The sequence below is a fragment of the Xenopus tropicalis genome, chromosome 2 (genome assembly GCF_000004195.4).
Source record: "Xenopus tropicalis strain Nigerian chromosome 2, UCB_Xtro_10.0, whole genome shotgun sequence".
NCBI lineage: Eukaryota > Metazoa > Chordata > Amphibia > Anura > Pipidae > Xenopus > Xenopus tropicalis.
Window position 1 is genome coordinate 27,250,476 of NC_030678.2, and position 17,792 is coordinate 27,268,267.

The window sequence follows — 17,792 nt, forward strand, 5'->3', positions numbered from 1 at the left end:
GTTGTAAATGCTAAGGGGTCACTAAACTGCAAATGAGTTGTTTTAATGACAGAAGGAAAGAGATTCCAACAGAAAGATAAGTAACATAACCTGGACGTTGGGTAGGATTTAATAAAAGGACAAATGGATAGGAATGTCCATTTTTTTTAACTTAAACTTCTTATCTAGCCTTAAACACAGTCCATTCACTAGCCCCAGCCATTATAAAGTCATTTAACATTTCTAATTGGATGTCACAAAAGAGAACTTGCCAATGATCTAACCATGCCTTCAGCAGCCTAGGGTAGCTGGAAATGATCCAATCTCTCCTCTGTACAAGTATGGGACCTGTTGTCCAGAATGCTCTGGACCTGGTGGTTTTTCAGATAAGGGATCTCCATACCTTAAGTCTACTAAAAAAATTAATTGAACATTAGTGATGAGTAAATCTGTTCCGTTTTGCTTCTCCGAAAAATTTGCGAATCTTTCAAAAGATCCGCGAAACGGCGAAAAATTAGCGAAACGGCGAAAATGTTGCACAGCAAAAAAAATTGTCGCCCGCAGCTGTTATTTTGTCGCACAGCTATTCTTTTGTCGCCCGCGGTTATTATTTTGTCGCGGGGTTATTCTTTTGACGCCCGCGAATTTTTCCGTGGTTAATTTTTTCATCCGTTTCGTGAAACAATCCGCCAATGGTAAAATCCATGCCTGGCGAAACATGCCTCGCCCATCACAATTGAACATTAAATAAACCCAGTAAGATTGTTTTGCCTCTAGCAAGGTATTTATACCTTAGTTTGGATCAAGGTACTGTTTTATTACTGAAGAGAAAAGAAATCATTTTTAAATGTTAAATTATTTGCCTAAAATGGAGTCTATGGAAGATGGCCTTCCTGTACTTTGGAGCTTTCTGGATAACAGGTTTCCAGACTATGGATCCCATACCTGTATATCTTGAAATTTTGAAACCCATACTTGAGATCATTTTCATTCTAAAATCAGCAGAAGCATTCATCTGAACTAGATTTATGAGACTAGAAAATAATTATTGACTTGCCGCCACTTAGCTCGGAGGAACTTTTAAAGAGCTAGGAACAACAAAGGAGCAAGGCACTTCATATGCATTTACATATAATAAACTCTTCACTCTTGCCTTGTGATTATGCATGTGTGTTTTACTCTTATTTTAAAGATTTCTTCTGTGATCCAGCTGGCAGTGTTTTCATATCTTCACATCCTGCCTGATCCATAGGACATTGAAAGCAATTATGGCTAAATTAATGTAAACTAAAAAGAGTAATGAAAAGCTACAAGTGCCACTTATTGAAGGCTTTGTTGCAGAAATGTAACTTCAGCCAGAATCACTTGACCCTCCACACTCCATAATATAAACAGCAACATCTCATAATTAGAGAGAGCAGTATGTGAAAATCACATTATTCACGCTCTATAAGCAGATTATAAACCCCATTCATGTGTAGCCCTGTCTTTTATGTTTGGTCACAATTAGCAAACTAAATCTGTACTCAGGCTAAAGGATACTATTCACTGGTGAAACAGTCAAATCATTGTCTTTTTTACAATTTTTTTTTTTTTGCACACGCACAAATACACACATGAATACACACACAAATATCAGCCTTTCTGGAATGTGCTGACTTGGAATCACGGGGCAAGCCAAATCTGACAACTGTATCTTTAAATAATCAGCATACACTAATGGGCAGGATTAGGAAGAGGTGGGGCCTGGGAATGCAGAAATCTGGGGTCCCGCCTGTGAGGGTCACAGTTAGAAGCATTTCAGTTGCACAAATGTGCTCAGTGTTTGCCTCGTTTTTGCTTCGTGGCAGAAGCAGCGCTAGGAGGACATTATATCATATGCCAATATAAACTGTATTAAAACTCCTTCATTGGATAAATGTGGTGCAAGCTTGAAAATATTAGCCTGGTTCTTGGCTTACTTAATTACATTTGTACTTAGAGTGTAAGCTTTGCTGGGCAAGGGCCTCCTTCCTCCTGAATCACTCAACATGTGGCATGTATTCTTTGTAACTCTGCAATTTATATTTGTGTAGTTATTTATTGCAATATCCCTTCTGTACTATTCATGTAAATACACAAAGCACAGCTCTGACTAGAGAAATAAAGATATCCATACATACATACATACATACACACATATATACATATATACATACATATATACATATACACATACATAAATACATACATACATACACACATATATACATATATACATACATACATATATACATACATACATACATACATACATACATACATACATACATACATAAATACATACATACATACATACATACACACATATATACATATATACATACATATATACATACACACATACATAAATACATACATACATACACACATATATACATACACACATACACACATATATACATATAAACATACATATATACTGTACATACACACATACATAAATACATACATACATACATACATATATACATACATACATACATACATACATACATATATACATACATACATAAATACATACATACATACATACATATATACATACATACATACATACATGCATACATGCATACCTACATACATACATACATACATATATACATACATACATACATGCATACATACATATATACATACATACATACATACATACATATATACATACATACATACATGCATACAATACAGACCATGCTCATGTTATAACAATTGATTGTTGATAATGTCATACAAAGCATCTGTGGAGTTCTTAGCAAAATAAGGTACCATAAAAAAGCTTTTGCAGCACCAAATTGTACTCACAGACCCCCCTTTTCACAAGATCCTCTTTGAATGCAACCTGGTGGGCCCCGGCACTAGTGGTCCCCGGCGGCCCAGACCCAACCCTTGCTGGCGCTCCCCTGGCCTACAGTGTTCCTCCCCTGACGCATTAAACTTAGGCGTGTTTAGGGGAGGACAATGGGCAGGGGCCCCTGCATGGGGGGTTAGGGAGGCTCAGATGGGGCCCCTGTAGGGAGTTAGGGGGTACAGCAGGGGACATGGGGACGCGGCCGGCGGGGCACCTCCAGGGCAGCCCCGGTGGGCCCTGCACCCCCTAGTCCGACCCTGCCAGTGGATCACTGTACTAGAATAAGATTATGCTGAGGACTTCGGGATATTGGTTTGCAGACAAAATATACAGATTTGTACTTGTACTGTAAATATATACATGTTTTTTCCTTCAGCCTTTCCAGTTGAAGAGGGTCAATTTAACTTTAGATTCATCTACTCCAATTGCCCCCCCCATAAAGTGAGATTGAAAACACAGAATACATGAAAAAGTGTTTTAATTCTAATTATATGTTCCATTTGTTTGTAAGAACAAACTCATTGAAGACTCTTGATTTATTACAGCACTTAATGGTTAATTAGCGATCTGGATTTAAAAAATGTGCTTCTGCTTATAGAAATCTCTAAGGGGTTTATATTTATATTTTAATTTACTTTTGATATTTACTTGAAAATCTATCAGTTGATTTTTGGTTTTAAAAAAAACATTATAAAAAATATTGTTGAACTTCTGTCAGCAGCCCAGACGTATTAAGAATGGTTACGTCATTATCAAATAATATTCTTACAGACGTTGCTAAAATACATAATGCCCATCTGTAGAGATGAGCGAATTTTTTCGCCAGGCATGGATTCGCAGTGAATTTCCGCATTCCGAATTGTTTCGTGAAACTTCGCCGCGGAAAAATTCGTTGCGCATAATTTTTTTTTCGCCGCACGTCAAATTGGGCCCGGTTGCGTCAAAAGAAGGGCGCGGTCGCGTAAAAAAAGCCAGTCAACAAATTAAATAGACACGGGTGACAAAAATAGATGTGGGCGACAAAAAAAATTGCGTGACAAATGCGTTTCTCAAATTTTTCATCGTTTTGCGAATTTTCTTGCCGTTTTTGCGAATTTTATGGTGAAACGAAACAGGACAGATTCACTCATCACTCCCCATCTGGTTCAACCTCCCACATAATCACCATTTAGATGAAAATTACCAAAGGCCTTACTTTTCTCAAAAGGGAAAAAAGTCCTTCCTCGTTCCTCGAACCCTAGATCTATACACTATAAACTTGAATACGCTTATGGATTTAGTTCATTTTCGAGTTTGTGAATTGAAGAGTTTTTTTTTCATTCAAATAAACTTGCATTTTTTTTAAAAAAATTGAATGCACGCTTATTTATTAATATGGAAAACAGATTCGGAAAAAACAAACTCAAAAAACTTCAATTGAAAATATGGCTTGGCTTTGCCTAGGAAACTCCCATTGGCTTCTACATAAACTCGCAAGCTTTTACATGCCGAAGTTTTACATTTGAGTTTTCAGGGTTTTTGCACTTAATAAAAATCTGTCATTCAAGTTTGTGAACCAAAATTTGAATTTTGGGAGTTTTTGTCTAAAAAAAATGAATTGTGGAAAAAATTTGAATTTGAACGTTGGCTAATCACCCCCACAGTCTTGCATTTTTAACCTACACCCAAGTCCTTTTATTTCCAAATTCCCCAGTTTTGACAATAATATATGCTGGTTCAGGGAAGCAAGCGTGGAACAAGCTGTTACAGGTATGGGATCCCTTATCCGGAAACCCGTTATCCAGAAAGTTCCGAATTACGGGAAGGCCATCTCCCATAGACTCCATTATAAGCAAATAATTCTGATTTTAAAAAATGTTTTCTTTTTTCTCTGTAATAATAAAACAGTACCTGTACTTGATCCCAACTAAGATATAATTACCCCTTATTGGGGACAGAACAGTCCTATTGGGTTTATTTAATGGTTAAATGATTCCCTTTTTCTCTGTAATAATAAAACAGTACCTGTACTTGATCCCAACTAAGATATAATTACCCCTTATTGGGGGCAGAACAGCCCTATTGGGTTTATTTAATGGTTAAATGATTCCCTTTTTCTCTGTAATAATAAAACAGTACCTGTACTTGATCCCAACTAAGATATAATTACCCCTTATTGGGGGCAGAACAGCCCTATTGGGTTTATTTCATGGTTAAATGATTCCCTTTTCTCTGTAATAATAAAACAGTACCTGTACTTGATCCCAACTAAGATATAATTACCCCTTATTGGGGGCAGAACAGCCCTATTGGGTTTATTTAATGGTTAAATGATAACAGGTCCCATACCTATACTAGGTTCAAGGGAACCTATAAAAAAAAATTGGAGAGCTGTCTCTAAGCAGGACTTGGTGGAAGAGTAAAATTGAGATGTTCATATGAGGGTAGTGGGCTTTATTGCTTGTGAGTACATTCAAACACAATCAAGTCACACATTGGCCCCAACAGGCCACATACTGTAGCTCCCATTGTGCTACTGACTTAATCTCTGGTAACTAAGACATTTTCCTAGGGATTTAAGAAATGATTCTGCCACAAAGAGAGTGGCATGTCTAATCCATTATATTAGTGCTATTTACTGTAAAAAGCACCATCATGTTCAGCAGCAGTGTACAGCGGAGAATGTAGGGGTCAGCCGGAGACTTGGAAGAGTGAAAGTCAGACAGGTACGGACCAAATGTGGAAGACTCTTGTAAGCATGGGAAGCTGGATAAAAGGCTTTTTTAAAGGAATTATTGTTTGTTTGTAGAACAAATGGAAAATACCAGAGAAAGGGAGAGGTTAACCATTTCCATAAGGCATGGTACCAGGGTGAAGAGGAGGGAGAGTTCAAACAAGATGTAAGGAAAAGCACAGCTTTTCTCATGCTTCTACTTCTAAAGAAGTCTCCACTAGGCCTTCTCCTTGCATTGCACACACAGAGTGGCGGTCAAGGAGCCTGCTGTGAAAAAGATGAAAAACCCCAGTAAAATGTAAATAGCAGGCTTTATTGCAAGAATATTGCCTAACCTATCCCTAACAGGTGATATATATATATATATAACAGGTGATATATACAGCGCTGTGTATACAAATAGCCCTAAATAAATAAAGATTTACATATAGGAGGAAATAACTGTATATTATATAATAAATATACAGGTGTAGGATCTGAGGAATGACTGGAGGTTTCTGGATAAGGAATCTATCTGTAATTTAGATCACCATATAAGTCTGCTAATCATTTCTTAAAGATAAAATAAACCCAATAGGATTGTTTTGCCACCAATATGGATGCAGCTTGTTTAGGATCAAGTACAAGGCACTGATTTATTATTATAGAGAAAAAGGAAATCAATTTTAAAAATTAGAATTATTTGCTTAAAATGGGCTTAATGGGAGGCGGCCTTCCAAAAACTGAAGCTTGCTAGATAAAAGGTTTCTGAATAAAGGATCCTACACCTGTATTAAAAATTATCTTTTGTTTTGTCCAACCCACTGCAGCAAAAAGTCATATTTTCAGCACATTCTTTGAGGCCCCTTTCCATAAACAGGGAGTACGTTAACCATTATTTCTGCTTTTTCTCAAACTCATCTCCAAGGACACGTTATCTGGTGTTTATTGTTCGGCACGGTACATGGCATTTGCTTCTATATTCAATAGAGTTCCCCTTAATGTTAGGCTTTGTACACCAGATTTGGAATTTAAATCATATGAACTATTTCAATGATGGGTTTTTTTTTCAATAAATCTTTTAATTTGGAGAGTTAAAAATGTCATGAGTGGATAAGTGAAGGAAACTACGCAAGTGAATTACTTTATTAGCAAATAATATCAGGCTAGCTTTGCAAACAATTGGCCACATATAAATGCATTATTTAATGAATCTCATTCATTGGGGAGCTTCAGTCATTTTAGTCAAGGATAGAATTGTTTTTGTAAGCTACCATATAAATCAATAAGAGGGACCAAGCGGCGTATGGAATGCCTTGTTTATTTGTCCAACATGGTTTAGAGTCTAATTATTGTGAGGACAATTCACTGAAACTGAAAGAAACAACAGAGTTTAACTCCTGCAGCCTTGTCTTATGATGGAGGTTCTAGAATAAAACATATTGCCCTCAGATGTACTTGCACTGTACTGGGCTCGTTTATCTGTTTTCAAGTTTGTACATTTTTGAGTTTTTTTTTCTGATTCAAATAAACTCACAATTTGAAAAAACTCATATATTTGCTCATTTATTTAGGGGGAGATTTACTAATCCACGACCGGTCTGAAGGCGTTTGAATGCGTTTTTTCCGTAATGATCAGTATTTTTTTTCGTAATGATCGGTATATTATATTTTCCGCGACTTTATCAGCGCCGTTGCGAAAAAATCAGATTGGTTTTTCCGCCGTTTACTATCGCGCAATATGGAAAAATCACGACGGGGATGAAATAATTGCGCAAAATACAATAAAGTCGCGACAGCGCCGAAAAAGTTGTGACAAATACGAAAAATCGCAACAGCGATGAAAAAGTCGTAAAATTTTCATTTCCAATACGATTTTTTCCCTTTCGGGATTCGGATTCGTGGATTAGTAAATCTGCCCCTTAGAGTGCAAATATAAAACTCAAGCTTGAAGAAAACTGAAAAATGGCAAATTGAAAAAATGGCTTTTGTCTAGGACAACTCCCACTAACCTCTACATTGAACAATTGAGTTTCTAAATTTCTAATTCAAATATTGGGAGTTTTAGTGAAAAAGAATTGGAATCATAAAAAAAAATTGAATTTGAGTGTTGATAAATAATTGCAATTGGACACAATTGTTGTACCTGTCTCCGCTGTTCATGGAGTGGGCTGTACCAATATGCACAGCAGGTTTGCACCCAAATAATGCAGTGGCGGGTCAAGCCAACCAGGCACCCTAGGCAACCCAGCCAACCCCCCTGCTTTACAGCAAACTGATTGCTCTTTTAATAAAGTTGTGTTGTTTTATGCCAGACTTAAGGTGGCCACCAATGGGCCTCCCCGACCGACATTGGCCAGATCTCTATTGGGCAGGTTTGATTTTTCCGTCAGATCGGGGACATAATTTGCTCGTTGATGCGGTCCATGGTCTGATGGCACCTATACCCACAGTTTTAATTCAATAGTTTGGCCCTTGGGCCAAGTGATCGAGTTAGCCCAATATCGCTCACCCATAGCTTGGCATATAGTGAGAGGATCTGCTCACATGGCAACCTTGCCAAACCTCACCTTAATGCTGAACATTGTTTTAAGCCATCTTAGACCTGGGGCATATATGTATATTTTTTCAAGCTGGTAAAAATACTGGAAGTCCAGGTGCAGGTTGTGGGACTAGGTCAATTTAGATTTCAGAAATTGGACCTATTCCAGATTCTTCCCTGGATGTCAGGTTATCTAGTGTGCCCTGACACTGAAAAGAAAAAGCTTGACACAGTTCACCAAATGATTCACTTGTATAGGAATTTTAAAGACACATTTATACATGGTGTACCCTAATGAAGTCAATGGGACATTAACTCCAGCAACAAAGAATTGGGGTCTCGTAAAAAGCTACTGGATGTGTCTTTTCTAGCTAAAACCTCTTTTACACTATTTGACTATACGTATACAGGTATAGGACCCGTTATCCAGAATGCTCGGGACCAAGGGTATTCCGGATAAGAGGTCTTTCCGTAATTTGGATCTCCATACCTTAAGTCTACAAAAAAATCAATAAAACATTAACTAAACCCAATAGGATTGTTTTGCATCCAATAAGGATTATTTATATCTTAGTTGGGATCAATTACAAGGTACTGTTTTATTATTACAGAGAAAAGGGAATCATTTAACTATTAAATAAACCCAATAGGGCTGTTCTGCCCCCAATAAGGGGTAATTATATCTTAGTTGGGATCAAGTACAGGTACTGTTTTATTATTACAGAGAAAAGGGAATGATTTAACCATTAAATAAACCCAATAGGGCTGTTCTGCCCCCAATAAGGGGTAATTATATCTTAGTTGGGATCAAGTACAGGTACTGTTTTATTATTACAGAGAAAAGGGAATCATTTAACCATTAAATAAACCCAATAGGGCTGTTCTGCCCCCAATAAGGGGTAATTATATCTTAGTCAGGATCAAGTACAGGTACTGTTTTATTATTACAGAGAAAAGGAAATCAGTTTTAAAATTCTGAATTATTTGATAAGAATGGAGTCTATGGGAGACGGGCTTTCCGTAATGCAGAGCTTTCCGGATAAGGGATCCCATACCTGTACCAACATTTTACATGGCATACAGTACCTTTTGAGCTTAAAGGTGACAATAAATTCTAACTCCACTTTCAAAAAAGTGTATATCTGTATTTGTAAGCAGTGTCAATAAAGCTGTGTGATGACCAATTAAAATTCTTATTTTTCAATTCCCTCTCTATTGATATGTTGTGCTGGTCGGAAAACTTTAAAGAGTTGCGCACAATATCCTTGGCCCCAAGCCATTTAAGCGGCTTAAGTACATGCGGCTTTAAATAGAATGGCCCTCCATTCATGAAGCCATTAATGGAAGAGTTCATGAAAGCCCTACAAACGTCAATGAATAAGGCTTGTAAACTAGAAATGACCTCAGTTTGTGGACTTTCTGTTGCCAGTATATTTCAAAGCCACAAGCGCAGTTGCAAATCAATTATAAGATGGTATTTGTAGGGCTAAACATGCCAGCTGGGCTTATAGTTACCCTAAATACTCACGCCATATGTTACTTGGGTGATATCCTATTGGAACGAGATCTGAACAGCCTGGAACCCCCAAACTGAATATTTTAAAATAGTTTTTGACTATTTTATAACTCAATGTTTCTTATGAAGGGGATGGTTCATGTAAACATCGCTAGATAAAAAACTGAGACAGTCTGGACTAGGGGGTTGGACTTTTTAAATAAAATCCCCCTAAAAGATCCAACTTTTGGTTACAGTCCCCTTAACTGATTACACAGTCACAGATTTAGGGGTATCAGTCATTCAGCCATAGCTCCAAGAATATATAGGACAATAGATAACGTCTTACCCTAAACTTCACCCTCTTATACAGGCTGGATTTTTAGCTGTCTCCAGGTCCGCAAACATTCAATCTCCCCCAATGTAACCCTAACTGGCCTTCAGGGCTGAGCCCCACTGCTGCTATTTCAAGCGCTACCTCGGAGGACAGTCTCTCCATTTGCCTATTTGTGTCTGTAAGTTCCCCTCCCATATAGATTGTAAGCTCTACGGGGCAGGGACCTCCATCCTCTTGTGTCTTTGACTCTTAAATTATTGCAACTGTATCTTGTATTTATTTGTATTTATTGTTATACTTTGTATTTATCTATTATTATCTTAATAACCCCCTGTTTGTATTAATTTATTCTATTGTACAGCGCTGCGTACATAAGTAGCACTTTATAAATAAAGATATACATACATACATACATTTGGGAAGCAGTAGTTTAAAATGTAGGTTTTGCATACAGATGTAACAGATATTAGCGATATATCTGGTGCAAAGTATATACAGCTAAACATTCATATACATATGATTGCATGACCACCAGATGCATCAGCTGCAGCTGTATATTATTCTGTATATGCAGATGGAACACTGGGTATTGCAATTAAAGCACTCATTGGCATGCATACAAGATGTCGGTGTTATGCTTGATTACATACAAGGGAACTGGATTTTAAAGGAAAATTTAACCCCCCGAATGAATACTTAACCAACAGATATATATATATATATCATATTAAGTGACCTATCAAAGAATCTTATCTTGTTGTAAAAGGCAGAACTCTGTCCATTAATTGGCTGATGTGACCTAGCATGTATGTGTGCCCTTGGTTTGTTTGTGTGCATGGTGGATCCCTATGATCCCAGGGGGCGGCCCTTAGTATTTATTCCTTTTAGAATGTAAGCTCTTGCGAGCAGGGCCCTCCCCCTAGTGGATCCTCATCCAATGTAACTGCAAACCATTTTTGTGAATTGTTTATATGTACATGTTAACTGTTTTATCCTTTGTACCCCTCTATTCTGTAAAGCGCTGCGTAAATTGATGGCGCTATATAAATAATAATAATAATTTAAAATGGCAATTTTCTATTTTGGATTATCCAGTGGCACATATTGCTAAAAATAATATAATAATATAATTGGGGATTTTTGGGGATATAGTTTTCCATTAAGCAGGGCAATAAGCACACACATAGTTTTGGAATGTTTTTTCCACCTTTTCTACATCTTTAAAAAGACAGTTCCCATTTAGCAAACTTACAGTATGTTATAGATTGTTTTATTCTTCAGAACTTTTCCATCAGCCTTTTTAAAAATCTTTTTTTTTTAATAATTTGCCTTCCTCGTATGTCTCTTTCCAGATTTCAAATGGGGGTCACTAACCCAGGCAAAAAAAATCTATTTCTCTGTGGGGCTACAATTTTATTGGTACTTGTTGTTACTTATCCTTCTATTCAGGCCCCCTGCTATTCATATTCCAGTCTCTTATTTAGACCACTGCCTAGCTGATAGGATAAATTGGACCCCAACAAGCAGATTTCTGCTGAAATTGTAAACTTGAGAGCTAATTTAAAAAATGTAAAAATTCCAAAACCATAAAAAAGACAAATTACAAATCGAATATCACTGTCTACGTCTCAAAGTTAATTTAATGATATCCAACTCCTTTAAAGCTTGTAATGTAAAATTCTATCTGGCTACAGCTTTATTGTTATTGTTATCTTTTTTTTCTAGTTCGAGCCTCTGCTATTCTGATTCCTGTCTGCCAATCAGATCACTGCTTGGTTGCTAGGGAACCTATAATTAGTATTTATATATATTTCAATAAGATATTAGGGGTCACTTACAAACACACCCACAACTACGGGGACACCAGAATGCAATGGAGAGCAATGCAATTCAGTAAGGTACTTGTTACTGCGCTCCATATGGGTGCAAGTTGCCCATCCTGTCTATTGAATGAATTGTGCGCAAGTGCGCCTATTGACACGTGGTTCCAAAATCAATAACAGATCAGTAGGGAGAAGCTTCCAAATTGTGGTGGGAACCTAAAGTAGTGAATGGGAGGCCAGGCCTGAAGTCCAAGAAAGATGAGGGCTAAATGCGTTTATTTTCTCTAAATCATTAATATACCAAGCCTTTGTAGTTCTCTACACTGTCTTTATTTATTATTTGAATGATGATGACTTACATTACAGAATAGTATTAGATTAGAGCGTAGCTAAACAATAAAATATATACATGTACAGGTATTGGACCCCTTATCCGGAAGCCCATTATCCATAGTTCCGAATTACGGAAAGGCCATCTCCCATAGACTCTATTGTAATCAAATAATTTAAACAATGTTTAAATAATTAAACAATCCTATTGGGTTTAATTACTGTTTAAATAATTTTATTAGCAGACTTAAGGTAGGGGTTCCGAATTACGGAAAGACCCCTTATCTGAAAAACCCCAGGTCCCGAGCATTCTGGATAACGGGTACCATACCTGTAATAATATATATATAACTGAGCATTTACCTGGCTGTTTTAGTAGCAATTCCCTCTCAAACCCAGGGCCAGTGTTAGGCTGAATAGCACCCTGTGGGGAAATAGTACAGTGGGCACACTTTCAAAATGTATTAATTCAGCCTCTTCTTTCTAAAGCCTTCACTGGGTTTACTTAGGATCTAATATAATAAATATTACTGTTTTTGGAGTTTGTGTGCTCTGTTTACACAGAAAAATAATGGTCAGTATGGCGGCCTCTTCCATATAGCACCCTGTGCGGCCACAAAGCTTGCCCACCCAAATGGCCGGCCTGCCTGGAATTTCTGTACATGGCCTTTAGCATGAATTCTCCATTGTTGAACAGCGGCTGTGTGAGAAGAGAATTGCAAGTCTGAATAAAATCTGGAAGGTTAAAAAGAAGGAAAATCTACAACCCGTTGTCACCGAAACCCTTGCTGATGTTCTTTATTGGTATTAGAAGAGAAAGGTTTAATATGAACTCATTTAAGAGGCATGTTATAAAAATATTTTTGTTTATTTTGCAAGTGCAATGTATGGGCTTCAGTTAGGTTCTATCTAATATCATACAAATCATGATTTAAACCTGAAGAGATGGGGGCGGGTTTAATTAGGCAACTGGATTTCCTGCATCGCATTTTTCTAAGAAATTGGAGACAAACTGGAAACACTGTATATGAGAAGCATATGAGGCCGCCCCAGTTCTCCGGCAGCAAAGGGGTTAAGCTTTACAGGGAAGGGAAGACCCTTTCAGCTCCTAAGGCTTCTCGATCTGCAGAGGGAGATCTGTACTTGCAGCTGTCCCAGAAGTGAAGTGAAAAGGCAACTCCACAGGCATCTCCAACGCTTCAATGGGCTTTCCAAGTAGCTGTGCAGCTGAGCGTTAGCCATGGGCAAGCACACACAAAGGGGGCTTTACAATACTGGGACCTGGCTATCTGCATTGTAACTCCATGGATGTGTTCAGCTTGCAGCTCAGCCTACAGAATGTTCTCTTACACTTTCAATACTTCTTTTGATACTTTCCAGTGGTCACCAACAGCTTGTACATACTTTTGTTCTATCTATCTGTCTATCTATCTATCTATCTATCTATCATCTATCTGTCTATGTGCCTGTCTATCTATCTATCTATCTATCTATCTATCATCTATCTATCTATCTATCTATCTATGTGCCTGTCTATCTATCTATCTATCATCTATCTATCTATCTATCTATCTATCTATCTATGTGCCTGTCTATCTATCTATCTATCTATCATCTATCTATCTATCTATCTATCTATCTGTCTGTCTGTCTGTGTGTCTGTCCGTCTATCTATCTATCTATCTATCATCTATCTATCTATCTATCTATCTATCTATGTGCCTGTCTATCTATCTATCTATCATCTATCTATCTATCTATCTATCTATGTGCCTGTCTATCTATCTATCTATCATCTATCTATCTATCTATCTATCTATCTGTCTGTCTGTCTGTCTGTCTGTCCGTCTATCTATCTATCTATCTATCTATCTATCTATCTATCTATCTATTATCTGTCTATCTATCTATCTATCTAAATATCTATCTATCTGTCTCTCTATGTATCTATCATCTATCTGTCTATCTATCTACCAATTATCTATCTATCTATCTATCATCTATCTATCTATGTATCTATTATCTCTCTCTCTCTCTGTATCTCGGTCTCTCTATAATCTGCCTATCTATCATCCGTTTTTCTATCTATCTATCTATCTATCTATCTATCTATCTATCATCTATCTCTCTAGCTATCCCTGGAAACAACCTGTAACAAATATACTTCAAACTAGTTCTTACTGGTGAACCAGATAAATTGATTCTTGATTTATTACATCACATGATATCACATGGTTTATTAACACGTGTGCATTATAAGACATAAAGGCTTATTGATAACCACAGTTCAGCATACAAAGTACAAACTTCAGATGCAAATAGCCCTGTTTTTCCCACAATTAAACATTTTTTACCGGACTTTTAGCCGCTGAGCATCTGCCCCCACAGCAATTGCGCAGTTGAGTGCCAGCCTTGTTTTGGTGCAAGTCCTGAGTGGCGCTAGCTAAAGGTTTCCCCAGTGCCCGCAGGCACACATGTGCAATGCTCATCTGAGCAGACTCCATAGGGCCAATGGCACAACTATACAGACGGGCAAGGATTGTGTAGTACTGGCATCAATATGCACAACATTTACTTCTACTACTATATATATAGCAATAAATATTCCGTGGCTGGCACACCCTTAAAATATGTCAAAAGTTTATTTAAGACATATTGTTAAAAAGAATCCGACGTTTCAGTCCTCAATAGGACCTTTCTTAAGGATATATATATATATTTTTTTTTTTTTTTAATACATATTGCCAGTTTCTTAATATTATTATTAATGAATTTAACAGTAATTTAACACTTTTTTATCTGTTGTAAACCTGCACATATATTCTTGCAGCTCTCTAACCACTGGTCATCCTACAGTCATATAGAGATAAAACACTGCATCAATCTTTCTATCTATCTTTTTTTTCTTATCTTTTGTAAATCTGGACATGTATTCTTTCAGCCCTCTAACCCACTGATCATAGAGATCCAGTTCTTTGTTGCATTTATTTTCTACTTTGGAATGAAGTGAAATTAGATATTAAAACTCCATATTAAGATTACATTTTGTATATTTCTTTATACACATAGATAAAAAGAAGACTTATTTTTAGGCCCTTTCCTCTACATCCTCCAATCTGGCATTCAACAGTTTCCCCTTAGTTACCAGGGACTGTAGGAGCCTAGCAATCATCAAAACTATTTCATATACAAACTGAAAAGCGACAGAATTGCGTAAGGCAATTATTCTCTAAATAAAAACGAATAAATCCCTAGGGATGTGCTGCTGATTTCCAGCTCCAGTCGGCCCGTGCTGGTACCAGAAAGGGTTAAAGTGAGACAAACACGTTGCTGCGTTGGCGCTCTCCCTGTGTTTACACACACATTCTAATAAATGCTGTCTCACCGACTTTTCACCGTTTGCACCATCACCCCCACAGAAAGCCGGCACTCTCTCTAAGAAAAAAAAAATATATAAAATGATTATTGGAATCTGATATAAACGCTGTACGGCCCGCAGCCTCACATCAGCAATCTGCGCAGTGCAGGGTCAGTGGGGCTGCTGTGCACAGCTCTGAGCCGGAAAGCAAACAGCTGCCGAAGGCTGATTTCAGTTAAAATAGTGTCAGTGTTTAGTCTGGCTCGCTGCTTTGGGAAAGATTGGCAGCTGGGTCAAACAAAGTCATTTCATTGGCTGCTTTCCCAGTAAAGCCTCTGCTAGCGTTTAGGTACTAGTGTGGGGTAGGCCCCTTCGCTCCGGGATAGCCTTCCATCTGACCACACCCTCTTTGCTTTCCTAAAAAAAAAAAAAAAATCCTTTCCTTCTTAAAGATAAAATCCGTATTATTCTTCCCCGGCCCCTGAATGAGTATTAGGAATGTGAGTGCATGTGCGTGCATATTTCTCTCTTTTTGTATGTGTGTATGTGTGTGTAAATCTTGGAATCCAATAAGTTCCCCTCGCAGGACAGTGCAGCAAAGAGTTTGTTATAGCGCAGGATGAATAAAAAGAGCCTTTATGGTCGCTGAAAGAATATCTGTTTGGCCCAGACAGGAAACTTTTCATCTGCACAACAGCCAGACGACATGTAGGTAAGGTTATTTATCCCTTTTACTCCTTCTTTGCCTTCTGCGTTAACCCTTTCACCACGTGCCGTGGCACCCAGCGACAAGTTCACCTCGTCCGACCGTACCACGTTATGAGGTTGCTTCAACAGATTTTTTTTTTTTTATGAAATCCTGCTCAGAAGCCGGAGGGATGTTTGCCATGGGCTAACAGAAAGCAGCCTGACTCTGCAGCAGCCCAAATGTCTCTCAGAAATGAATTCTTGGTGCTGCTTTTAGTTTTTAGGCTTAAATGCAGCCTCTTTATTTGTAGTTAAGAGCGCAGAGGTCCATGAATCTGCAATGAGGGCCCCTCTGCACATGAGCCTGGCAGGTAGCCAAAGTCAACTTCCCAGTGGCATGCTTGCCTTAAAAGAAGTCAGAGCAGTTTCTCCCCCTGGTTAAAACTAGTGACGGGGAACTGCCACAAACCGAGGGGGTGACTGTGCCGGTGGCGGTATTCTCTGCCCTCAAACTGCCATTTTATTTTGGAATTATTCTCACAGAGAGAGAGAGACTGGAGTTCTGTGCTTGCCCACAGGCTGCAGCTTTCTATCCCACTGCACTCCCTATGTCTGTCTGCTGTTCTTCCCTCAGCACTTCTATCCCACACACTAAGGGCTTCTGTTGCATGTATCTTAGTGTTTCTGCACTGATTTCAGTCTAATCTGAATATCTTGCAGCCGTAGTGTAACCGGGAGCAAGTGCTGCAATTAACCCCTTCTTGTTGTGCTCATAGTAACTCTGATATCCTGTATACTTAACAGTACGCAACAGAACACAATATTTAACAGTAATGCAAGCATGACATTTCTACTACTATATTATATGTCTATCTATCTATCTATCTATGCAGCTCTTTCTTGCACTGTCACACACTTTCTCTTTCTCTGCATAAATATATATTACATGTGGATGTGCATTTTTTAATTAAAGTAAGAGTTATTTTATGGAACAAATATATTTAATAATCCATAATTTGAGCGGTACAACTATGTCATTTCTGTTGCTATAATCTAGCATCTATCTATCTATGCAGCACAATCTTTCCTGCACTTTCAAACTCTCTCATTCTCTTTCTATATGTTTGTGTATTTTTGTAATTAAACTGTCATGTTGGGGCATACATATATTTAATAATCCATAATTTTAGCAGTACAATTATGACATTTCTACTACTATATTATCTATCTATCTATCCATCTATCCAGCTCTATCTTTCTTGCACTTTTCCAGCTCTATCATATATATGTGTGTGTGTGTTGTATTTTTTAATTAAACTAACAGTTCATTTAGAAATTAAATATGTTTCATAATTTGTATTTCAAAACTAGATACAATTTAATACTTCGCCCAAGATCATGTTAACAGGAAACTCAAAATTACGATTGCACGGATTTAATTTAGATTTCCTATATCCATAAAATGTCTCATTGTCTCTCTTTCTGTCTGTCTCTTTATGTTTCCGCTAAAACCATAGTTTTATTTAGTACATACATATTTCTCACAATCAGTAGCTGGGAGGCTGATACACCATTGTTTATGAGGCTTCTGTGTAGTGGAATGTGTATCATCGATGGATCTGTAATTCGCTTATTAATATATCTCGTTTTACCTGAAAC

The 17,792-nt window shown here is 37.6% G+C and overlaps 1 long non-coding RNA gene across 2 annotated transcripts in view; it reads left to right on the forward strand.

Moving 5' to 3' along the window:
- LOC116408765 overlaps positions 1-17,792 on the forward strand; it is a 220,437-nt gene that overhangs the window by 67,673 nt on the left and 134,972 nt on the right. Inside the window, exon 1 of one of the 2 annotated variants that reach the window (XR_004221214.1) lies at positions 15,866-16,158. The exons of the other annotated variant lie outside the window; for it this stretch is intronic. This is a non-coding gene — a long non-coding RNA (uncharacterized LOC116408765). Of the gene's footprint in view, positions 1-15,865; positions 16,159-17,792 lie in introns of those variants that run through there. 2 annotated transcript variants of the gene reach the window in all.